The sequence below is a fragment of the Phyllobates terribilis genome, unplaced genomic scaffold, assembly GCF_046119375.1.
Source record: "Phyllobates terribilis strain yellow unplaced genomic scaffold, ASM4611937v1 Scaffold_11__3_contigs__length_659146591, whole genome shotgun sequence".
NCBI lineage: Eukaryota > Metazoa > Chordata > Amphibia > Anura > Dendrobatidae > Phyllobates > Phyllobates terribilis.
This window is the reverse complement of record NW_027362771.1, coordinates 613,253,661-613,280,061: the sequence shown is the minus strand read 5'-3', so window position 1 is coordinate 613,280,061 and position 26,401 is coordinate 613,253,661. Positions and strand designations below refer to the sequence as shown.

At 45.8% G+C, this 26,401-nt stretch overlaps 1 protein-coding gene across 3 annotated transcripts in view; it reads left to right on the top strand.

The window, feature by feature from the left end:
* The window catches only part of KDM6B (lysine demethylase 6B), a 154,848-nt gene that overhangs the window by 39,893 nt on the left and 88,554 nt on the right, over window positions 1-26,401 (top strand). For all 3 annotated transcript variants that reach the window (XM_073654468.1, XM_073654467.1, XM_073654472.1), the window contains exon 2: window positions 15,305-15,372. The gene's annotated coding sequence lies outside the window, so the exon portion shown is untranslated. The remainder of the gene's footprint in view (window positions 1-15,304; window positions 15,373-26,401) is intronic.

The following is a 26,401-nucleotide window of genomic DNA, read 5'->3' as shown; positions in this document are numbered from 1 at the left end:
ATATAGAGTCATTACACGCAGAGCGATCTATTATATAGAGCCATTACACGCAGAGGGATCTATTATATAGAGCCATTACACGCAGAGGGATCTATTATATAGAGTCATTACACACAGAGGGATCTATTATATAGTGTCATTACACGCAGAGGGATCTATTATATGGAGTCATTACACGCAGAGGGATCTATTATATGGAGTCATTACACGCAGAGGGATCTATTATATAGAGTCATTACACGCAGAGGGATCTATTATATAGAGTCATTACACACAGAGGGATCTATTCTATAGTCATTACACACGGAGGGATCTATTTCAAGTGTTTATTTCTGTTAATGTTGATGATTATGGCTTACAGCCAATGAGAACACAAAAGTCATTATCTCAGTAAATTGGAATAATTAACAAAATCACCTACAAAGGCTTCCGATGTGTTTAAAAAGGTCCCTTAGTCTGTTTCAGTAGGCTCCACAATCATGGGGAAGACTGCTGACTTGACAGATGTCCAGAAGGCAGTCATTGACACTCCACAAGGTCCCAGAGTCCGGAGGAAGAGTGGAGAGGCCACAATCCAAGCTGCTGGAGGTCTAGTGTGAAGTCTCCACAATCAGTGATGATTTGGGGGCCATGTCATCTGCTGGTGGAGGTCCACTGTGTTTTATCAAGACCAAAGTCAGCGCAGCAGTCTACCAGGACATTTTACAGCACTTCATGCCTCCTTCTGCCGACAAGCTTTTTGGAGATGGAAATGTCCTTCTCCAGCAGGACTTGGCCCCTGTCCACATGGCCAAAAGTACCAATACCTGGTTTAACCCCTTTCCGACCTGGTCAGTAATAGTACGCACCAGGTCTGAAAGGCCCGTTCAGCGGGGGCTCCGGCGCTGATTCTTACAGCTGACATGTGCCCGCAACAGCCGCGGGTGGAATCGCTGTTAACCAGTTAAATGCCGCTGTCAATCTCTGACAGCGGCATTTAACTCGCTCTTCCGGGGAGCGTGTCCTAGGCCCCGTCCATCGGTGACCCCGTCACGTGATCGCGGGTCACCAATGGGTGGGCATGACAACACAGTGTCTGCAGCAGACCCCTGTGGTTGTCATGTCTCAATTGCTATGAGCGCCACCCAGTGGTCAGCGCTCATAGCAAGTGAGCATTTCTACAAACTGTATACAGGCGATCTGATCACCGCCTGTATGCAGTAGAAGCAATCAGACAACTGCTGCTTCTAGTCTCTTCTGGAGACTATAGAAACAAGCAGAAAGTGTAAAAAAATGTTTTTAAAAATATTAAAAAAAATATAAAAGTTTAAATTAACCCCCCTTTCGCACCATTCAAAATAAAATAATTAAAAAAAAACCCACATACATATTTGGTACTGCCGCATTCAGAATCGCCCGGTCTATCAATATAAAAAAGAATTAATCCGATCGGTAAACGGGTAATGAGAAAAAAATTCGAAACGCCAGAATTACGTCTGTTTTTGGTCGCCGCAACATTGCAATAAAATGCAATAACCGGCGATCAAAACATCGGATCTACCCCAAAATGGTATCGATAAAAACAACAGCCCAGAGCGCAAAAAATAAGCCCTCACCTGGCCCCAGATCCCGAAAAATGGAGACGTTACGGGTCTCGGAAAATGGCGTCATTTTTTTTTTTTTTTTTAGCAAACTTTGGAATTTTTTTTCACCACTTAAATAAAAAATAACCTATAGATGTTTGGTGTCTACGAACTCGTAATGACCTGGAGAATCATAATGGCCGGTCAGTGTTAGCATCCACTGAATGTGGAAAGGAAAAAAAAACAAAAAACAACTGTGGAATTGCATTTTTTTTCCAATTTCACAACACTTGGAATTTTTTTCCCGTTTTTGACTGCATTTACTGAACATATATTTCAGGAGGACATTTCGGATTTTAAAATCATTTTTCAAGCTGCTGTTATAAAGTATTCTAATTTACTGAGATAATGACTTTTGTGTTCTCATTGGCTGTAAGCCATAATCATCAACAGAAATAAACACATGAAATAGATCCCTCTGCGTGTAATGACTCTATATAATAGATCCCTCTGTGTGTAATGACTCTATATAATAGATCCCTCTGTGTGTAATGACTCTATATAATAGATCCCTCTGCGTGTAATGACTCTATATAATAGATCCCTCTGTGTGTAATGACTCTATATAATAGATCCCTCTGCGTGTAATGACTCTATATAATAGATCCCTCTGTGTGTAATGACTCTATATAATAGATCCCTCTGCGTGGAATGACTCTATATAATAGATCCCTCTGTGTGTAATGACTCTATATAATAGATCCCTCTGCGTGGAATGACTCTATATAATAGATCCCTCTGTGTGTAATGACTCTATATAATAGATCCCTCTGTGTGTAATGACTCTATAGAATAGATCCCTATGTGTGTAATGACTCTATATAATAGATCCCTCTGTGTGTAATGACTCTATATAATAGATCCCTCTGTGTGTAATGACTCTATATAATAGATCCCTCTGTGTGTAATGACTCTATATAATAGATCCCTCTGCGTGTAATGACTCTATATAATAGATCCCTCTGTGTGTAATGACTCTATATAATAGATCCCTCTGTGTGGAATGACTCTATATAATAGATCCCTCTGTGTGTAAGGACTCTATATAATAGATCCTTCTGTGTGTAATGACTCTATATAATAGATCCCTCTGTGTGTAATGACTCTATATAATAGATCCCTCTGTGTGTAATAATTCTATATAATAGATCCCTCTGTGTGTAATGACTCTATATAATAGATCCCTCTGCGTGTAATGACTCTATATAATAGATCCCTCTGTGTGTAATGACTCTATATAATAGATCACTCTGCGTGTAATGACTCTATATAATAGATCCCTCTGCGTGTAATGACTATATAATAGATCCCTCTGTGTAATGACACTATATAATAGATCCCTCTGCGTGTAATGACTCTACATAATAGATCACTCTGTGTAATAATTCTATATAATAGATCCCTCTGTGTGTAACGACTCTATATAATAGATCCCTCTGTGTGTAATAATTCTATGTAATAGATCCCTCTGTGTGTAATGACTCTATATAATAGATCACTCTGCGTGTAATGACTCTATATAATAGATCCCTCTGCGCGTAATGACTCTATATAATAGATCCCTCTGTGTGTAATGACTCTATATAATAGATCCCTCTGTGTGTAATGACTCTATATAATAGATCCCTCTGCGTGTAATGACTCTATATAATAGATCCCTCTGCGTGTAATGACTCTATATAATAGATCCCTCTGCGTGTAATGACTCTATATAATAGATTCCTCTGCGTGTAATGACTCTATATAATAGATGCCTCTGCGTGTAATGACTCTATATAATAGATGCCTCTGTGTGTAATGACTCTATATAATAGATCCCTCTGTGTGTAATGACTCTATATAATAGATTCCTCTGCGTGTAATGACTCTATATAATAGATCCCTCTGCGTGTAATGACTCTATATAATAGATCCCTCTGTGTGTAATGACTCTATATAATAGATTCCTCTGCGTGTAATGACTCTATATAATAAATCCCTCTGTGTGTAATGACTCTATATAATAGATTCCTCTGCGTGTAATGACTCTATATAATAGATCCCTCTGTGTGTAATGACTCTATATAATAGATCCCTCTGTGTGTAATGACTCTATATAATAGATCCCTCTGCGTGTAATGACTCTATATAATAGATTCCTCTGCGTGTAATGACTCTATATACAGTTATATGAAAAAGTTTGGGCACCCCTATTAATCTTAAGCTTAATGTTTTCTAAAAATTGGTGTTTTTGCAACAGCTCTTTCAGTTTGATATATGTAATAACTGTTGGACACAGTAATGTTTCTGCCTTGAAATGAGGTTTATTGTACTAACAGAAAATGTGCAATCTGCATTCAAACAAAATTTGACAGGTGCATAAGTATGGGCACCTCACCAGAAAAGTGACATTAATATTTAGTAGATCCTCCTTTTGCCTCTAGTCGCTTCCTGTAGCTTTTAATGAGTTCCTGGATCCTGGATGAAGGTATTTTTGACCATTCCTCTTTACAAAACAATTCCAGTTCAGTTAAGTTTGATGGTCGCCGAGCATGGACAGCCCTCTTCAAATGATCCCACAGATGGTCAATGATATTCAGGTCTGGGGACTGGGATGGCCATTCCAGAACATTGTAGTTGTTCCTCTGCATGAATGCCTGAGTAGATTTGGAGCGGTGTTTTGGATCATTGTCTTGCTGAAAGATCCATTCCCTGCGTAACTTCAACTTTGTCACTGATTCTTGAACATTATTGTCAAGAATCTGCTGATACTGAGTGGAATCCATGCGTCCCTCAACTTTAACAAGATTCCAGGTGCCGGCATTGGCCACACAGCCCCAAAGCATGATGGAACCTCCACCAAATTTTACTGTGGGTAGCAAGTGTTTTTCTTGGAATGCTGTGTTTTTTTTGCCGCCATGCATAACGCCTTTTTGTATGACCAAACAACTCAATCTTGGTTTCATCAGTCCACAGGACCTTCTTCCAAAAAGAAATTGGCTTCTCCAAATGTGCTTTTGCATACCTCAGCCGACTCTGTTTGTGGCGTGCTTGCAGAAACGGCTTCTTTCGCATCACTCTCCCATACAGCTTCTCCTTGTGCAAAGTGCTTTGTATAGATGACCGATGCACAGTGACACCATCTGCAGCAAGTTGATGCTGCAGCTCTCTGGAGGTGGTCTGAGGATTGTCCTTGACTGATCTCACCATTCTTCTTCTCTGCCTTTCTAATGTTTTTCTTGGCCTGCCACTTCTGGCCTTAACAAGAACTGTCCCTGTGTTCTTCCATTTCCTTACTAAGTTCCTCACAGTGGAAACTGACAGGTTAAATCTCTGAGACAGTTTTTTGTATCCTTCCCCTGAACAACTATGTTGAATAATCTTTGTTTTCAGATCATTTGACAGTTGTTTTGAGGAGCCCATGATGCCACTCTTCAGAGGAGATTCAAACAGGAGAACAACTTGCAAGTGGCCACTTTAAGTAGCTTTTCTCATGATTGCATACATCTGGCTATGAAGTTCAAAGCTCAATGAGGTTACAAAACCAAAAAAAGTGCTTTAGTAAGTCAGTAAAAAGTAGGCAGGAGTATTTAAAACAAGAAAATGATAAGGGTGCCCATACTTATGCACCTGTCAAATTTTGTTTGAATGCAGATTGCACATTTTCTGTTAGTACAATAAACCTCATTTCAAGGCAGAAACATTACTGTGTCCAACAGTTATTACATATATCAAACTGAAATAGCTGTTGCAAAAACACCAATTTTTATAAAACATTAAGCTTAAGATTAATAGGGGTGCCCAAACTTTTTCATATAACTGTAATAGATCCCTCTGTGTGTAATGACTCTATATAATAGATCCCTCTGTGTGTGATGACTCTATATAATAGATCCCTCTGCGTGCAATGACTCTATATAATAGATTCCTCTGCGTGTAATGACTCTATATAATAGATCCCTCTGCGTGTAATGACTCTATATAATAGATCCCTCTGCGTGTAATGACTCTATATAATAGATCCCTCTGTGTGTAATGACTCTATATAATAGATCCCTCTGCGTGTAATGACTCTACATAATAGATCACTCTGTGTTTAATAATTCTATATAATAGATCCCTCTGTGTGTAATGACTCTATATAATAGATCCCTCTGTGTGTAATAATTCTATATAATAGATCACTCTGTGTGTAATGACTCTATATAATAGATCACTCTGCGTGTAATGACTCTATATAATAGATCCCTCTGCGCGTAATGACTTATATAATAGATCCCTCTGCGTGTAATGACTCTATATAATAGATCCCTCTGCGTGTAATGACTCTATATAATAGATCCCTCTGCGTGTAATGACTCTATATAATAGATCCCTCTGTGTGTAATGACCCTATATAATAGATCCCTCTGCGTGTAATGACTCTATATAATAGATCCCTCTGTGTGTAATGACTCTATATAATAGATCCCTCTGCGTGTAATGACTCTATATAATAGATTCCTCTGCGTGTAATGACTCTATATAATAGATCCCTCTGCATGTAATGACTCTATATAATAGATCCCTCTGCGTGTAATGACTCTATATAATAGATCCCTCTGCGTGTAATGACTCTATATAATAGATCCCTCTGTGTGTAATAATTCTATATAATAGATCACTCTGTGTGTAATGACTCTATATAATAGATCACTCTGCGTGTAATGACTCTATATAATAGATCCCTCTGCGCGTAATGACTTATATAATAGATCCCTCTGCATGTAATGACTCTATATAATAGATCCCTCTGCGTGTAATGACTCTATATAATAGATCCCTCTGCGTGTAATGACTCTATATAATAGATCCCTCTGTGTGTAATGACCCTATATAATAGATCCCTCTGCGTGTAATGACTCTATATAATAGATCCCTCTGCGTGTAATGACTCTATATAATAGATCCCTCTGCGTGTAATGACTCTATATAATAGATTCCTCTGCGTGTAATGACTCTATATAATAGATCCCTCTGCGTGTAATGACTCTATATAATAGATCCCTCTGCGTGTAATGACTCTATATAATAGATTCCTCTGCGTGTAATGACTCTATATAATAGATCCCTCTGTGTGTAATGACTCTATATAATAGATCCCTCTGCGTGTAATGACTCTATATAATAGATCCCTCTGTGTGTAATGACTCTATATAATAGATCCCTCTGCGTGTAATGACTTTATATAATAGATCCCTCTGTGTGTAATGACTCTATATAATAGATCCCTCTGCGTGTAATGACTCTATATAATAGATCCCTCTGTGTGTAATGGCTCCATATAATAGATCCCTCTGTGTGTAATGACTCTATATAATAGATCCCTCTGTGTGTAATGACTCTATATAATAGATCCCTCTGCGTGTAATGACTTTATATAATAGATCCCTCTGTGTGTAATGACTCTATATAATAGATCCCTCTGCGTGTAATGACTCTATATAATAGATCCCTCTGTGTGTAATGGCTCTATATAATAGATCCCTCTGTGTGTAATGACTCTATATAATAGATCCCTCTGTGTGTAATGACTCTATATAATAGATCCCTCTGTGTGTAATTGCTCTATATAATAGATCCCTCTGTGTGTAATGACTCTATATAATAGATCCCTCTGTGTGTAATAACTCTATATAATAGATCCCTCTGTGTGTAATGACTCTATATAATAGATCCCTCTGTGTGTAATGACTCTATATAATAGATCCCTCTGTGTGCAATGACTCTATATAATAGATCCCTCCGTGTGTAATGACTCTATATAATAGATCCCTCTGTGTGTAATGACTCTATATAATAGATCCCTCTGTGTGTAATGACTCTATATAATAGATCACTCTGCGTGTAATGACTCTATATAATATATCCCTCTGCGTGTAATGACTCTATATAATAGATCCCTCTGTGTGTAATGACTCTATATAATAGATCCCTCTGTGTGTAATGACTCTATATAATAGATCCCTCTGCGTGTAATGACTCTATATAATAGATCCCTGTGTGTAATGACTCTATATAACAGATCCCTCTGTGTGTAATGACTCTATATAACAGATCCCTCTGTGTGTAATGACTCTATATAATAGATCCCTCTGTGTGTAATGACTCTATGTAATAGATCCCTCTGTGTGTAATGACTCTATATAATAGATCCCTCTGTGTGTATTGACTCTATATAATAGATCCCTCTGTGTGTAATGACTCTATATAATAGATCCCTCTGTGTGTAATGACTCTATATAATAGATCCCTCTGTGTGTAATGACTCTATATAATAGATCCCTCTGTGTGTAATGACTCTATATAATAGATCCCTCTGCGTGTAATGACTATATAATAGATCACTCTGTGTGTAATGACTCTATATAATAGATCCCTCTGTGTGTAATGACTCTATATAATAGATCCCTCTGCGTGTAATGACTATAATGGATCCCTCTGCGTGCAATGACTCTATATAATAGATCCCTCTGTGTGTAATGACTCTATATAATAGATCCCTCTGTGTGTAATGACTCTATATAATAGATCCCTATGTGTGTAATGACTCTATATAATAGATCCCTCTGTGTGTAATGACTCTATATAATAGATCCCTCTGTGTGTAATGACTCTATATAATAGATCCCTCTGTGTGTAATGACTCTATATAATAGATCCCTCTGTGTGTAATGACTATATAATAGATCCCTCTGTGTGTAATGACTCTATATAATAGATCCCTCTGTGTGTAATGACTCTATATAATAGATCCCTCTGTGTGTAATGACTCTATATAATAGATCCCTCTGCGTGTAATGACTCTATATAATAGATCCCTCTGCGTGTAATGACTCTATATAATAGATCCCTCTGTGTGTAATGACTCTATATAATAGATCCCTCTGTGTGTAATGACTCTATATAATAGATCCCTCTGTGTGTAATGACTCTATATAATAGATCCCTCTGTGTGTAATGACTCTATATAACAGATCCCTCTGTGTGTAATGACTCTATATAATAGATCCCTCTGTTTTTAATGACTCTATATAACAGATCCCTCTGTGTGTAATGACTCTATATAACAGATCCCTCTGTGTGTAATGACTCTATATAATAGATCCCTCTGTGTGTAATGACTCTATATAATAGATCCCTCTGTGTGTAATGACTCTATATAATAGATCCCTCTGTGTGTAATGACTCTATATAATAGATCCCTCTGTGTGTAATGACTCTATATAATAGATCCCTCTGCGTGTAATGACTCTATATAATAGATCCCTCTGCGTGTAATGACTCTATATAATAGATCCCTCTGTGTGTAATGACTCTATATAATAGATCCCTCTGTTTTTAATGACTCTATATAACAGATCCCTCTGTGTGTAATGACTCTATATAACAGATCCCTCTGTGTGTAATGACTCTATATAATAGATCCCTCTGTGTGTAATGACTCTATATAATAGATCCCTCTGTGTGTAATGACTATATAATAGATCCCTCTGTGTGTAATGACTCTATATAATAGATCCCTCTGTGTGTAATGACTCTATATAATAGATCCCTCTGTGTGTAATGACTCTATATAATAGATCCCTCTGTGTGTAATGACTCTATATAATAGATCCCTCTGTGTGTAATGACTCTATATAATAGATCCCTCTGTTTTTAATGACTCTATATAACAGATCCCTCTGTGTGTAATGACTCTATATAACAGATCCCTCTGCGTGTAATGACTCTATATAATAGATCCCTCTGTGTGTAATGACTCTATATAATAGATCCCTCTGTGTGTAATGACTCTATATAATAGATCCCTCTGTGTGTAATGACTCTATATAATAGATCCCTCTGTGTGTAATGACTCTATATAATAGATCCCTCTGTGTGTAATGACTCTATATAATAGATCCCTCTGTGTGTAATGACTCTATATAATATGGGAGATTCACTTTTTGTATTGAAGAACTGAAATAAATTAGCTTTCAGATGATATTCTAATTTAGTGAGATGCACCTGTATATGTCTGATGAAGACAATATATATACAATGCATAGTATGTATGTGTACAGTTCCAGGAAGCCGCCACTAGATGGCGGTGCATAGACACGTTCCTTCCAGGCTTGGGACAGCAGACAAAGGAGAGGAGCACAATGGTGGCTGCTGTTCTGGTCTCTCACTGGAATATGAGGCCCCTGGACTGATCCATCTTGTACCCACTGAGGCCATAATATCACCCTGATCTAGCATGTGTATAGTGAGGGCCTGATACACAGAGCAGTGGATAGTGAGAGCTGAGACTAGGACGGCCCTGACAACCGGCTGTGAGATGTAAGGTGCTGTTCACACCTGCGATCAAGCCTCAGTTAATGATTTACAAACATTTGATGTAAAGAATAGCGCAGGGTGTAGCAAGACGGCGGAACCCTGCGGATCCACTAGGGGGCGATCAGTGCCCCTGCTGTCTGCAGGTCATGTATCCATCCCAGATAGATCACATGATACACTGCTAAACCAGAGGCTACAGATCAGCTTCACACTGCGGAAGAGATACTGTCTGCTGAGCCGTGTATCTAATCCTATCCTGTGTGATACTGTCTGCTGAGCTGTGTATCTAATCCTATCCTGTGTGATACTGTCAGCTGAGCCGTGTATCTAATCCTATCCTGTGTGATACTGTCTGCTGAGCCGTGTATCTAATCCTCTCCTGTGTGATACTGTCTGCTGAGCTGTGTATCTAATCCTCTCCTGTGTGATACTGTCTGCTGAGCCGTGTATCTAATCCTATCCTGTGTGATACTGTCTGCTGAGCTGTGTATCTAATCCTATCCTGTGTGATACTGTCTGCTGAGCCGTGTATCTAATCCTCTCCTGTGTGATACTGTCTGCTGAGCTGTGTATCTAATCCTATCCTGTGTGATACTGTCTGCTGAGCTGTGTATCTAATCCTCTCCTGTGTGATACTGTCTGCTGAGCTGTGTATCTAATCCTATCCTGTGTGATACTGTCTGCTGAGCCGTGTATCTAATCCTATCCTGTGTGATACTGTCTGCTGAGCCGTGTATCTAATCCTCTCCCGTGTGATACTGTCTGCTGAGCTGTGTATCTAATCCTATCCTGTGTGATACTGTCTGCTGAGCTGTGTATCTAATCCTCTCCTGTGTGATACTGTCTGCTGAGCTGTGTATCTAATCCTATCCTGTGTGATACTGTCAGCTGAGCCGTGTATCTAATCCTCTCCTGTGTGATACTGTCTGCTGAGCCGTGTATCTAATCCTCTCCTGTGTGATACTGTCTGCTGAGCTGTGTATCTAATCCTCTCCTGTGTGATACTGTCTGCTGAGCTGTGTATCTAATCCTATCCTGTGTGATACTGTCAGCTGAGCCGTGTATCTAATCCTCTCCTGTGTGATACTGTCAGCTGAGCCGTGTATCTAATCCTCTCCTGTGTGATACTGTCTGCTGAGCCGTGTATCTAATCCTCTCCTGTGTGATACTGACTGCTGAGCCGTGTATCGAATCCTCCCCTGTGTGATACTGTCTGCTGAGCAGTGTATCTAATCCTCTCCTGTGTGATACCGTCTGCTGAGCCGTGTATCTAATCCTATCCTGTGTGATACCGTCTGCTGAGCCGTGTATCTAATCCTCTCCTGTGTGATACTGTCTGCTGAGCCGTGTATCTAATCCTCTCCTGTGTGATACTGTCTGCTGAGCAGTGTATCTAATCCTATCCTGTGTGATACTGTCTGCTGAGCTGTGTATCTAATCCTATCCTGTGTGATACTGTCTGCTGAGCAGTGTATCTAATCCTATCCTGTGTGATACTGTCTGCTGAGCTGTGTATCTAATCCTATCCTGTGTGATACTGTCTGCTGAGCCGTGTATCTAATCCTATCCTGTGTGATACTGTCTGCTGAGCCGTGTATCTAATCCTATCCTGTGTGATACTGTCTGCTGAGCCGTGTATCTAATCCTATCCTGTGTGATACTGTCTGCTGAGCCGAGTATCTAATCCTCTCCTGTGTGATACTGTCTGCTGAGCCGAGTATCTAATCCTCTCCTGTGTGATACTGTCTGCTGAGCCGTGTATCTAATCCTCTCCTGTGTGATACTGACTGCTGAGCCGTGTATCTAATCCTCTCCTGTGTGATACCGTCTGCTGAGCCGTGTATCTAATCCTATTCTGTGTGATACCGTCTGCTGGGCCGTGTATCTAATCCTATCCTGTGTGATACCGTCTGCTGAGCCGTGTATCTAATCCTATCCTGTGTGATACCGTCTGCTGAGCCGTGTATCTAATCCTGTCCTGTGTGATACTGTCTGCTGAGCCGTGTATCTAATCCTGTCCTGTGTGATACTGTCTGCTGAGCCGTGTATCTAATCCTCTCCTGTGTGATACTGACTGCTGAGCCGTGTATCTAATCCTCTCCTGTGTGATACTGTCTGCTGAGCCGTGTATCTAATCCTATCCTGTGTGATACTGTCTGCTGAGCCGTGTATCTAATCCTCTCCTGTGTGATACTGTCTGCTGAGCCGTGTATCTAATCCTCTCCTGTGTGATACTGTCTGCTGAGCCGTGTATCTAATCCTCTCCTGTGTGATACTGTCTGCTGAGCCGTGTATCTAATCCTCTCCTGTGTGATACTGTCTGCTGAGCCGTGTATCTAATCCTATCCTGTGTGATACTGACTGCTGAGCCGTGTATCTAATCCTATCCTGTGTGATACTGACTGCTGAGCCGTGTATCTAATCCTCTCCTGTGTGATACTGACTGCTGAGCCGTGTATCTAATCCTATCCTGTGTGATACTGACTGCTGAGCCGTGTATCTAATCCTCTCCTGTTTGATACTGTCTGCTGAGCCGTGTATCTAATCCTATCCTGTGTGATACTGTCTGCTGAGCCGTGTATCTAATCCTGTCCTGTGATACTGTCTGCTGAGCTGTGTATCTAATCCTATCCTGTGTGATACTGTCTGCTGAGCCGTGTATCTATTCCTCTCCTGTGTGATACTGTCTGCTGAGCCGTGTATCTAATCCTATCCTGTGTGATACTATCTGCTGAGCCATGTATCTAATCCTATCCTGTGTGATACTGTCTGCTGAGCCGTGTATCTATTCCTCTCCTGTGTGATACTGTCTGCTGAGCCGTGTATCTAATCCTATCCTGTGTGATACTGTCTGCTGAGCTGTGTATCTAATCCTATCCTGTGTGATACTGTCTGCTGAGCTGTGTATCTAATCCTATCCTGTGTGATACTATCTGCTGAGCCGTGTATCTAATCCTATCCTGTGTGATACTGTCTGCTGAGCCGTGTATCTATTCCTCTCCTGTGTGATACTGTCTGCTGAGCCGTGTATCTAATCCTATCCTGTGTGATACTGTCTGCTGAGCCGTGTATCTAATCCTATCCTGTGTGATACTGACTGCTGAGCCGTGTATCTAATCCTATCCTGTGTGATACTGACTGCTGAGCCGTGTATCTAATCCTCTCCTGTGTGATACTGTCTGCTGAGCCGTGTATCTAATCCTATCCTGTGTGATACTGTCTGCTGAGCCGTGTATCTAATCCTGTCCTGTGTGATACTGTCTGCTGAGCCGTGTATCTAATCCTATCCTGTGTGATACGGTCTGCTGAGCCGTGTATCTAATCCTATCCTGTGTGATACCGTCTGCTGAGCCGTGTATCTAATCCTATCCTGTGTGATACCGTCTGCTGAGCCGTGTATCTAATCCTATCCTGTGTGATACTGACTGCTGAGCCGTGTATCTAATCCTATCCTGTGTGATACTGTCTGCTGAGCCGTGTATCTAATCCTATCCTGTGTGATACTGACTGCTGAGCCGTGTATCTAATCCTATCCTGTGTGATACTGTCTGCTGAGCCGTGTATCTAATCCTAGCGTGCGTTTTACTGTCTGCTGAGCTGTGTATCTAATCCTAGTGTGTGTGCTTGGTGCTGGCCCCCGAGCCCTGTATCTAATCCTAGTGTGTGTGCGCGGTGCTGGCCCCCAAGCCCTGTATCTAATCCTAGGGTGCATGAGTGATGCTGGCTGCTGAGCCGTGTGCATGATGTCAAGTGGTGTATCTAATCCGTGTGTGCGTGATGCTGGCCCCCGAACCCTGTATCTAATCCGTGTGTGCGTGATGCCGGCCCCCGAGCTGTGTATCTAATCCTAGTGTGCGGGATGCTGGCTGCTGAACCCTGTATCTAATCCGTGTGTGCGTGATGCTGACTGCTCCCACATGTCTTTTTGCAAACTCAAAACTTGTCTTAAAATTTTTGTGTGTAAATAAAAGCTGTATGTAGAGATACTCCAGTCTCTGCTTGGGAACTCTGCAGCTCCTTCACAGTTCCCTTTGGTCTCTGTGCTGCCTCTCTGATTAATGCTCTCCTTGCCCGGGCGGAGAGTTTTGGTGGGCGCCCTCTCTTGGCAGGTTTGTTGTGGTACCATGTTCTTTCCATGTGATGATAATGGATTTGATGGTGCTCTGGGGGATCATCAGAGATCGGGATATTTTTTATAACCCAACCCTGACTTTTACTTCTCAACAACTTTGTCCCTGACTTTTTTGGAGACCTCCTTGGTCTTCATGGTGTTGTTTTGGAGACCTCCCTTGGTCTTCATGGTGTTGTGTTGTTTGGAGACCTCCCTTGGTCTTCATGGTGTTGTGTTGTTTGGAGACCTCCCTTGGTCTTCATGGTGTTGTGTTGTTTGGAGACTTCCCTTGGTCTTCATGGTGTTGTGTTGTTTGGAGACCTCCTTTGGTCTTCATGGTGTTGTGTTGTTTGGAGACCTCCTTTGGTCTTCATGGTGTTGTGTTGTTTGGAGACCTCCTTTGGTCTTCATGGTGTTGTGTTGTTTGGAGACCTCCTTTGGTCTTCATGGTGTTGTGGTGTTTGGAGACCTCCTTTGGTCTTCATGGTGTTGTGGTGTTTGGAGACCTCCTTTGGTCTTCATGGTGTTGTGGTGTTTGGAGACCTCCTTTGGTCTTCATGGTGTTGTGGTGTTTGGAGACCTCCTTTGGTCTTCATGGTGTTGTGGTGTTTGGAGACCTCCTTTGGTCTTCATGGTGTTGTGGTGTTTGGAGACCTCCTTTGGTCTTCATGGTGTTGTGGTGTTTGGAGACCTCCTTTGGTCTTCATGGTGTTGTGGTGTTTGGAGACCTCTGTGGCCTTTCAGTAAAGGTAAAGTGTATATACTGACAGAGATGTGACACTTAGATTGCACACAGGGGGACGTCCTGTCACTAAGCATGGGACTTATGAAGGGAATTTCTTGCACCAGAAATTTTTAGGGGCTTTATAGCAAAAGTGGTAAATACATATGCACATGCCAATTTTTAGTTATTTGATCCCATACATTTAATTTATACCTACATTTTTCTCACTTCACTTAGACTATTTAGTGCTGATGCCATGAAGTATTGGCATGGGGACGTTGCGTAATGAGTCTGACAGTAGTTGGTATATTGGCATTGATGGATGTAGCTATTAGGAGAATTATAATGAAGCTGCCCCACAATGCCGTTCTCTACCAGGTGTCATCTGACCTGTACTGCCCAGTACAGTAGAGACCAGAGGGTGAACCTGCCTGTAGCACTGAGAACACTGAGGTGTAGCTCCGCCCCCTGCATTGTCAGATCATTTACCCTTTTCTCCTCTTGCAGTTTCGAGGCTCGGAGAGCGCTGTGAAGCCTTGGCCCCGCATGTGCCGCTAATAGGATACAACAGGACTGTAAGTACAACGACGTCCATATTGCACAGAAAATTCCATTAATCCGGCATTAAAGGACATATTGATGCTGGATTATCTGATTAATATATAGACTTTCCATTGTCCCATAGTCACTTCTGCCCCCCAGGTGAGAGTACAGATTATTTTTCTGTTCCTTGCTGGACAATCAGATTTCATAGATGCCGGATTAAAGGAATTTTACAGCATTTTGCAGATTTTATAATAGATCGCTCCCTGTTGCATGCTATGATGTGTGAGCTCTGTCGTTGCTGGTCTGTGCCACCCCACTCTCTTTTCATAAAATTGAGATGGCACAGAATGGTGTTGTCAATAATTTTTGGTAGCATAATAAAAATCACTACATTTCCAGGATTCGTGACAAATGTAGAAGAATGTGATGTCGTGATTACTGAAACCTAAAATATTACTTAAATATTGGGGCATCTAAGGCAGCGAATTATGGAGAAATGTGAGCGGAGATCCCTACCATGTTGCATGTGCAGTGGGATATGTGAAGTAGAGGTGCTCAGTGGGTGATTTACAGGTTTATGGGAAAAGATTCAGTAAAATCCCTGGTGTTTGTAGACAGATCAGTCCAGTAGGCGGTCCACTGTTGGGCCTGGCGTGGGCCGCACTGTTGGGCCTGGCGTGGGCCGCACTGTTGGGCCTGGCGTGGGCCGCACTGTTGGGCCTGGCGTGGGCCGCACTGTTGGGCCTGGCGTGGGCCGCACTGTTGGGCCTGGCGTTGTCCGCACTGTTGGGCCTGGCGTGGGCCGCACTGTTGGGCCTGGCGTGGGCCGCACTGTTGGGCCTGGCGTGGGCTGCACTGTTGGGCCTGGCATTGTTGGGCCTGGCGTGGGCCGCACTGTTGGGCCTGGCGTGGGCCGCACTGTTGGGCCTGGCGTGGGCCGCACTGTTGGGCCTGGCGTTGTCCGCACTGTTGGGCCTGGCGTTGTCCGCACTGTTGGGCCTGGCGTTGTCCGCACTGTTGGGCCTGGCGTGGGCCGCACTGTTGGGCCTGGCGTGGGCCGCACTGTTGGGCCTGGCGTGGGCCGCACTGTTGGGCCTGGCATTGTTGGGCCTGGCGTGGGCCGCACTGTTGGGCCTGGCGTGGGCCGCACTGTTGGGCCTGGCGTGGGCCGCACTGTTGGGCCTGGCGTGGGCCGCACTGTTGGGCCTGGCGTGGGCCGCACTGTTGGGCCTGGCGTGGGCCGCACTGTTGGGCCTGGCGTTGTCCGCACTGTTGGGCCTGGCGTTGTCCGCACTGTTGGGCCTGGCGTGGGCCGCACTGTTGGGCCTGGCGTGGGCCGCACTGTTGGGCCTGGCGTGGGCCGCACTGTTGGGCCTGGCGTGGGCCGCACTGTTGGGCCTGGCGTGGGCCGCACTGTTGGGCCTGGCATTGTTGGGCCTGGCGTGGGCCGCACTGTTGGGCCTGGCGTGGGCCGCACTGTTGGGCCTGGCGTGGGCCGCACTGTTGGGCCTGGCGTGGGCCGCACTGTTGGGCCTGGCGTGGGCCGCACTGTTGGGCCTGGCGTGGGCCGCACTGTTGGGCCTGGCGTTGTCCGCACTGTTGGGCCTGGCGTGGGCCGCACTGTTCGGCCTGGCGTTGTTGGGCCTGGCGTTGTCCGCACTGTTGGGCCTGGCGTTGTCCGCACTGTTGGGCCTGGCGTTGTCCGCACTGTTGGGCCTGGCGTTGTCCGCACTGTTGGGCCTGGCGTGGGCCGCACTGTTGGGCCTGGCGTGGGCCGCACTGTTGGGCCTGGCGTTGTCCGCACTGTTGGGCCTGGCGTTGTCCGCACTGTTGGGCCTGGCGTTGTCCGCACTGTTGGGCCTGGCGTGGGCCGCACTGTTGGGCCTGGCGTGGGCCGCACTGTTGGGCCTGGCGTGGGCCGCACTGTTGGGCCTGGCGTGGGCCGCACTGTTGGGCCTGGCGTGGGCCGCACTGTTGGGCCTGGCGTGGGCAGCACTGTTGGGCCTGGCGTGGGCCGCACTGTTGGGCCTGGCATTGTTGGGCCTGGCGTGGGCCGCACTGTTGGGCCTGGCATTGTTGGGCCTGGCGTGGGCCGCACTGTTGGGCCTGGCGTGGGCCGCACTGTTGGGCCTGGCGTTGTCCGCACTGTTGGGCCTGGCGTGGGCCGCACTGTTGGGCCTGGCGTGGGCCGCACTGTTGGGCCTGGCGTGGGCCGCACTGTTGGGCCTGGCGTGGGCCGCACTGTTGGGCCTGGCGTGGGCCGCACTGTTGGGCCTGGCGTGGGCCGCACTGTTGGGCCTGGCGTGGGCCGCACTGTTGGGCCTGGCGTTGTCCGCACTGTTGGGCCTGGCGTTGTCCGCACTGTTGGGCCTGGCGTTGTCCGCACTGTTGGGCCTGGCGTGGGCCGCACTGTTGGGCCTGGCGTGGGCCGCACTGTTGGGCCTGGCGTGGGCCGCACTGTTGGGCCTGGCGTGGGCCGCACTGTTGGGCCTGGCATTGTTGGGCCTGGCGTGGGCCGCACTGTTGGGCCTGGCGTGGGCCGCACTGTTGGGCCTGGCGTGGGCCGCACTGTTCGGCCTGGCGTTGTTGGGCCTGGCGTTGTCCGCACTGTTGGGCCTGGCGTTGTCCGCACTGTTGGGCCTGGCGTTGTCCGCACTGTTGGGCCTGGCGTTGTCCGCACTGTTGGGCCTGGCGTTGTCCGCACTGTTGGGCCTGGCGTGGGCCGCACTGTTGGGCCTGGCGTGGGCCGCACTGTTGGGCCTGGCGTGGGCCGCACTGTTGGGCCTGGCATTGTTGGGCCTGGCGTGGGCCGCACTGTTGGGCCTGGCGTGGGCCGCACTGTTGGGCCTGGCGTGGGCCGCACTGTTGGGCCTGGCGTGGGCCGCACTGTTGGGCCTGGCGTGGGCCGCACTGTTGGGCCTGGCGTGGGCCGCACTGTTGGGCCTGGCGTGGGCCGCACTGTTGGGCCTGGCGTGGGCCGCACTGTTGGGCCTGGCGTGGGCCGCACTGTTGGGCCTGGCGTGGGCCGCACTGTTGGGCCTGGCGTGGGCCGCACTGTTGGGCCTGGCGTGGGCCGCACTGTTGGGCCTGGCGTGGGCCGCACTGTTCGGCCTGGCGTGGGCCGCACTGTTGGGCCTGGCGTGGACTTATTTCCCTCTCCCCATTGATTACAGGGAGAATATATCTGTGCACCGTGTTATGTTTGTGTTATATTGTGCCTGATGAAGAGACCTGAGTAGTCTGGAAAGCTTGCAGTTTGTTACCATCTTTTCAGTTAGCCATTAAAAGGTATCAACCACTGAGGACTCTCCAATTGTACTATTTTTCTCCCATTGGAAGGAGTGCGGGGTTGGGAGAAATAGCCGTCGGCTGAACAAGCGTATGGGAAGGTGTGTAGCTTGAGGGCCTTCTAGGGCGAGGAGTCGGAGGCGTCTGGCCCTTAATGGGTGATGTTGTAGCCTTGTAGTAGTAATCTGGGTGTTGTGCGTCTTCCGTCACGTGATATGATCCCACTTCCACACATGACACACGTCTCGTCCAGCCATTGCTTAATGCCAGTGAGGTTGCCTTGTCATATTGTCCAGCACAGCACTGGTTAAGCCCTGCATGCTGATTGGCAGCTTCCAACCAGGGCGGATTCCTCTGTAGTCCAGGCAACGCTTCTCCTTGTTACCGTGGCTACTCAGGTTCTGGAATCTAGCCGGATCACCAATCCCTGGCTAGCTTGTCGTCACACTCCGGGCATCCAATGGCGTCGGCATCGGGGAGACTGTTGCTAGGAAGGATTGGTGGCCCGGCTGCATGTATATAGAGATAAATATATCTCCATGTAAGCTGAGCAGCCCTCAGCCAATGCATGTGGCCCGTGTAGCCCTGCCCTGGCATGTCTGCAGCCTTCCTGATAGCACAGGGAGGGGCGTCAGAGAGCAAGCATGGGGGATAATGGGGGAGCGAGGCCATATGTTCTGCACTCGCATCCCAGGAATTTTCTGCACCAGCAACTCTCCTCATTCACTGCAAGGACAGAGAGCTGTGCTGCCATGTACCAGAGGGCGGTATCACACATGATGGGATTAGATACACGGCTCAGCAGACAGTATCACACATGATGGGATTAGATACACGGCTCAGCAGACAGTATCACACATGATGGGATTAGATACACGGCTCAGCAGACAGTATCACACATGATGGGATTAGATACACGGCTCAGCAGACAGTATCACACAGGATAGGATTAGATACACGGATCAGCAGACAGTATCACACAGGAGAGGATTAGATACACGGCTCAGCAGACAGTATCACACAGGATAGGATTAGATACACGGCTCAGCAGACAGTATCACACAGGAGAGGATTAGATACACGGCTCAGCAGACAGTATCACACAGGAGAGGATTAGATACACAGCTCAGCAGACAGTATCACACAGGAGAGGATTAGATACACGGCTCAGCAGACAGTATAACACAGGAGAGGATTAGATACACGGCTCAGCAGACCGTATCACACAGGATAGGATTAGATACACGGCTCAGCAGACAGTATCACACAGGAGAGGATTAGATACACGGCTCAGCAGACGGTATCACACATGATGGGATTAGATACACAGTATTGCACATAAGGATTAGATGCTCTGTGCACAGTATGGTACATGACAGGATTAGATGCTCTGTACACAGTATGGTACATGACAGGATTAGATGCTCTGTACACAGTATGGTACATGACAGGATTAGATGCTCTGTGCACAGTATGGTACATGACAGGATTAGATGCTCTGTGCACAGTATGGTACATGACAGGATTAGATGCTCTGTACACAGTATGGTACATGACAGGATTAGATGCTCTGTGCACAGTATGGTACATGACAGGATTAGATGCTCTGTGCACAGTATGGTACATGACAGGATTAGATGCTCTGTACACAGTATGGTACATGACAGGATTAGATGCTCTGTACACAGTATGGTACATGACAGGATTAGATGCTCTGTGCACAGTATGGTACATGACAGGATTAGATGCTCTGTACACAGTATGGTACATGACAGGATTAGATGCTCTGTACACAGTATGGTACATGACAGGATTAGATGCTCTGTGCACAGTATGGTACATGACAGGATTAGATGCTCTGTACACAGTATGGTACATGACAGGACTAGATGCTCTGTGCACAGTATGGTACAGGACAGGATTAGATGCTCTGTACACAGTATGGTACATGACAGGATTAGATGCTCTGTACACAGTATGGTACATGACAGGATTAGATGCTCTGTGCACAGTATGGTACATGACAGGATTAGATGCTCTGTACACAGTATGGTACAGGACAGGATTAGATGCTCTGTACACAGTATGGTACATGACAGGATTAGATGCTCTGTGCACAGTATGGTACATGACAGGATTAGATGCTCTGTACACAGTATGGTACAGGACAGGATTAGATGCTCTGTACACAGTATGGTACATGACAGGATTAGATGCTCTGTACACAGTATGGTACAGGACAGGATTAGATGCTCTGTACACAGTATGGTACATGACAGGATTAGATGCTCTGTACACAGTATGGTACATGACAGGACTAGATGCTCTGTACACAGTATGGTACATGACAGGATTAGATGCTCTGTACACAGTATGGTACATGACAGGATTAGATGCTCTGTGCACAGTATGGTACATGACAGGATTAGATGCTCTGTACACAGTATGGTACATGACAGGATTAGATGCTCTGTACACAGTATGGTACATGACAGGATTAGATGCTCTGTACACAGTATGGTACATGACAGGATTAGATGCTCTGTGCACAGTATGGTACATGACAGGATTAGATGCTCTGTACACAGTATGGTACATGACAGGATTAGATGCTCTGTACACAGTATGGTACATGACAGGATTAGATGCTCTGTACACAGTATGGTACATGACAGGATTAGATGCTCTGTGCACAGTATGGTACATGACAGGATTAGATGCTCTGTACACAGTATGGTACATGACAGGATTAGATGCTCTGTGCACAGTATGGTACAGGACAGGATTAGATGCTCTGTGCACAGTATGGTACATGACAGGATTAGATGCTCTGTGCACAGTATGGTACATGACAGGATTAGATGCTCTGTGCACAGTATGGTACATGACAGGATTAGATGCTCTGTGCACAGTATGGTACATGACAGGATTAGATGCTCTGTGCACAGTATGGTACATGACAGGATTAGATGCTCTGTACACAGTATGGTACATGACAGGATTAGATGCTCTGTACACAGTATGGTACATGACAGGATTAGATGCTCTGTACACAGTATGGTACATGACAGGATTAGATGCTCTGTACACAGTATGGTACATGACAGGATTAGATGCTCTGTACACAGTATGGTACATGACAGGATTAGATGCTCTGTACACAGTATGGTACAGGACAGGATTAGATGCTCTGTACACAGTATGGTACATGACAGGATTAGATGCTCTGTGCACAGTATGGTACATGACAGGATTAGATGCTCTGTACACAGTATGGTACAGGACAGGATTAGATGCTCTGTACACAGTATGGTACAGGACAGGATTAGATGCTCTGTACACAGTATGGTACAGGACAGGATTAGATGCTCTGTACACAGTATGGTACAGGACAGGATTAGATGCTCTGTACACAGTATGGTACATGACAGGATTAGATGCTCTGTACACAGTATGGTACAGGACAGGATTAGATGCTCTGTACACAGTATGGTACAGGACAGGATTAGATGCTCTGTACACAGTATGGTACATGACAGGATTAGATGCTCTGTGCACAGTATGGTACAGGACAGGATTAGATGCTCTGTGCACAGTATGGTACATGACAGGATTAGATGCTCTGTACACAGTATGGTACATGACAGGATTAGATGCTCTGTACACAGTATGGTACATGACAGGATTAGATGCTCTGTGCACAGTATGGTACATGACAGGATTAGATGCTCTGTGCACAGTATGGTACATGACAGGATTAGATGCTCTGTGCACAGTATGGTACAGGACAGGATTAGATGCTCTGTACACAGTATGGTACATGACAGGATTAGATGCTCTGTGCACAGTATGGTACATGACAGGATTAGATGCTCTGTACACAGTATGGTACATGACAGGACTAGATGCTCTGTACACAGTATGGTACATGACAGGATTAGATGCTCTGTGCACAGTATGGTACATGACAGGATTAGATGCTCTGTACACAGTATGGTACATGACAGGATTAGATGCTCTGTACACAGTATGGTACATGACAGGATTAGATGCTCTGTGCACAGTATGGTACATGACAGGATTAGATGCTCTGTGCACAGTATGGTACATGACAGGATTAGATGCTCTGTGCACAGTATGGTACATGACAGGATTAGATGCTCTGTGCACAGTATGGTACATGACAGGATTAGATGCTCTGTGCACAGTATGGTACATGACAGGATTAGATGCTCTGTGCACAGTATGGTACATGACAGGATTAGATGCTCTGTGCACAGTATGGTACATGACAGGATTAGATGCTCTGTGCACAGTATGGTACATGACAGGATTAGATGCTCTGTACACAGTATGGTACATGACAGGATTAGATGCTCTGTGCACAGTATGGTACATGACAGGATTAGATGCTCTGTGCACAGTATGGTACATGACAGGATTAGATGCTCTGTGCACAGTATGGTACAGGACAGGATTAGATGCTCTGTGCACAGTATGGTACAGGACAGGATTAGATGCTCTGTGCACAGTATGGTACAGGACAGGATTAGATGCTCTGTGCACAGTATGGTACATGACAGGATTAGATGCTCTGTACACAGTATGGTACATGACAGGATTAGATGCTCTGTGCACAGTATGGTACATGACAGGATTAGATGCTCTGTGCACAGTATGGTACATGACAGGATTAGATGCTCTGTACACAGTATGGTACATGACAGGATTAGATGCTCTGTGCACAGTATGGTACATGACAGGATTAGATGCTCTGTACACAGTATGGTACATGACAGGATTAGATGCTCTGTACACAGTATGGTACATGACAGGATTAGATGCTCTGTGCACAGTATGGTACAGGACAGGATTAGATGCTCTGTGCACAGTATGGTACAGGACAGGATTAGATGCTCTGTGCACAGTATGGTACATGACAGGATTAGATGCTCTGTACACAGTATGGTACATGACAGGATTAGATGCTCTGTACACAGTATGGTACATGACAGGACTAGATGCTCTGTGCACAGTATGGTACATGACAGGATTAGATGCTCTGTGCATAGTATGGTACATGACAGGATTAGATGCTCTGTGCACAGTATGGTACATGACAGGACTAGATGCTCTGTGCACAGTATGGTACATGACAGGATTAGATGCTCTGTGCATAGTATGGTACATGACAGGACTAGATGCTCTGTACACAGTATGGTACAGGACAGGATTAGATGCTCTGTGCACAGTATGGTACAGGACAGGATTAGATGCTCTGTGCACAGTATGGTACATGACAGGATTAGATGCTCTGTGCACAGTATGGTACATGACAGGATTAGATGCACACTCACACTAGAGGTTTGGATGCACAGCATCGCACATTATGTTGCAGGCCACATTGTTGTGAAACTCCAGAAAAATGAGTCAAAAAAGACGGCAATATTCTGCCCAAATCCTTTCCACTATTCACATGTTTAATGGGCTTGGATACTCTGGCTCGGTATCACACATGATAGGCTCACACACACTCGGCCTTTGGCTGTGAAGACATGCTGGGAGTTGTAGTTCTGCAGAGCCATAGGCTGGTACTACTGGTCTCTCCGTTGTAGCTCATGTCAGGGACAATGGTCGCCACCAGAAGCGCTCTCGATGTGCTCAGTCGGAGCCATGTTGCCAGGTCTGCGCTTGGCTTTACGTGAGGATCACAAAGGCTTTTTGTTGCAGTCGCTCTTTTATAATCTGACCTACACTCAGACATTTGTTAGCTTTTTGCCTCATAGAAAGTTGAGGCTTCTGCCTGCCAGTGCTGCGCTGGTCGTGTGATGGCAGCCCTCGAGCCGGGCGCTCCAGTACCATGGTGCACTTAGTTTTATAACCTCCTCATTCATAAGAAGTTTTGTAACCTCCTCCTTGCATAACACTACCCAGGCTGTTGTTTCCACCTCACCCCATTATGTATTTTTCTATGTCACCCATCCCCCTCCCGCTTGTGTGTGTATATACGCTGTGTCTTGTCTTCCTGCCCGTTTCCCACCTGCGCACCGTTGCCATCTTTTTTTTTTACGTTGTGGTCACTAACTTCGGGTAAGAGACAAACCACACTGTAGGGGAAATGCACCATATCGTTGTGCTTGCCCACGTTTTACTTCTTTCGTTCTTCATATTGTTGGCTAAACGTACAGGTGGTGACCATGGTGAGCTGCTCCTATCTATGCTCTGTCCATGGTGGACAACAGATCTCTCCCCACTGCCCCATTCACCTCAACGCTCTGCTCAGCCGACAGTTATCTATCCCAGCTTCCCCATATTCATGAATATTTGACTCGACTGACGGCTATCTGTCACAACTCCTCCACACACATGAGCACTCGGCTCGGTTGCGATCTTTCCCTCCAGACTCCTCCATACACATGAGCACTCGGCTCGGTTGCGATCTTTCCCTCCAGACTCCTCCATACACATGAGCACTCGGCTCGGTTGCGATCTTTCCCTCCAGACTCCTCCATACACACGAGCACTCGACTGGGTAGCAATCCTTCTCTCTAGACTCCTCCATACACATGAGCACTCGGCTGGGTAGCAATCCTTCTCTCTAGACTCCTCCATACACACGAGCACTCGACTGGGTAGCAATCCTTCTCTCTAGACTCCTCCATACACACGAGCACTCGACTGGGTAGCAATCCTTCTCTCTAGACTCCTCCATACACACGAGCACTCGACTGGGTAGGAATCCTTCTCTCTAGACTCCTCCATACACATGAGCACTCGGCTCGGTTGCGATCTTTCCCTCCAGACTCCTCCATACACATGAGCACTCGGCTGGGTAGCAATCCTTCTCTCTAGACTCCTCCATACACACTAGCACTCGACTGGGTAGCAATCCTTCTCTCTAGACTCCTCCATACACATGAGCACTCAGCTGGGTAGCAATCCTTCTCTCTAGACTCCTCCATACACATGAGCACTCTGCTGGGTAGCAATCCTTCTCTCTAGACTCCTCCATACACACGAGCACTCGACTGGGTAGCAATCCTTCTCTCTAGACTCCTCCATACACACGAGCACTCAACTGGGTAGCAATCCTTCTCTCTAGACTCCTCCATACACACGAGCACTCAACTGGGTAGCAATCCTTCTCTCTAGACTCCTCCATACACATGAGCACTCGGCTCGGTTGCGATCTTTCCCTCCAGACTCCTCCATACACATGAGCACTCGGCTGGGTAGCAATCCTTCTCTCTAGACTCCTCCATACACACTAGCACTCGACTGGGTAGCAATCCTTCTCTCTAGACTCCTCCATACACACGAGCACTCGACTGGGTAGCAATCCTTCTCTCTAGACTCCTCCATACACACGAGCACTCGGCTGGGTAGCAATCCTTCTCTCTAGACTCCTCCATACACATGAGCACTCGACTGGGTAGCAATCCTTCTCTCTAGACTCCTCCATACACACTAGCACTCGACTGGGTAGCAATCCTTCTCTCTAAACTCCTCCATACACACGAGCACTCGGCTGGGTAGCAATTCTTCTCTCTAAACTCCTCCATACACACTAGCACTCGACTGGGTAGCAATCAAACTCCTCCATACACACGAGCACTCGGCTGGGTAGCAATCCTTCTCTCTAGACTCCTCCATACACACTAGCACTCGACAGGGTAGCAATCCTTCTCTCTAGACTCCTCCATACACACTAGCACTCGACTGGGTAGCAATCCTTCTCTCTAGACTCCTCCATACACATGAGCACTCGGC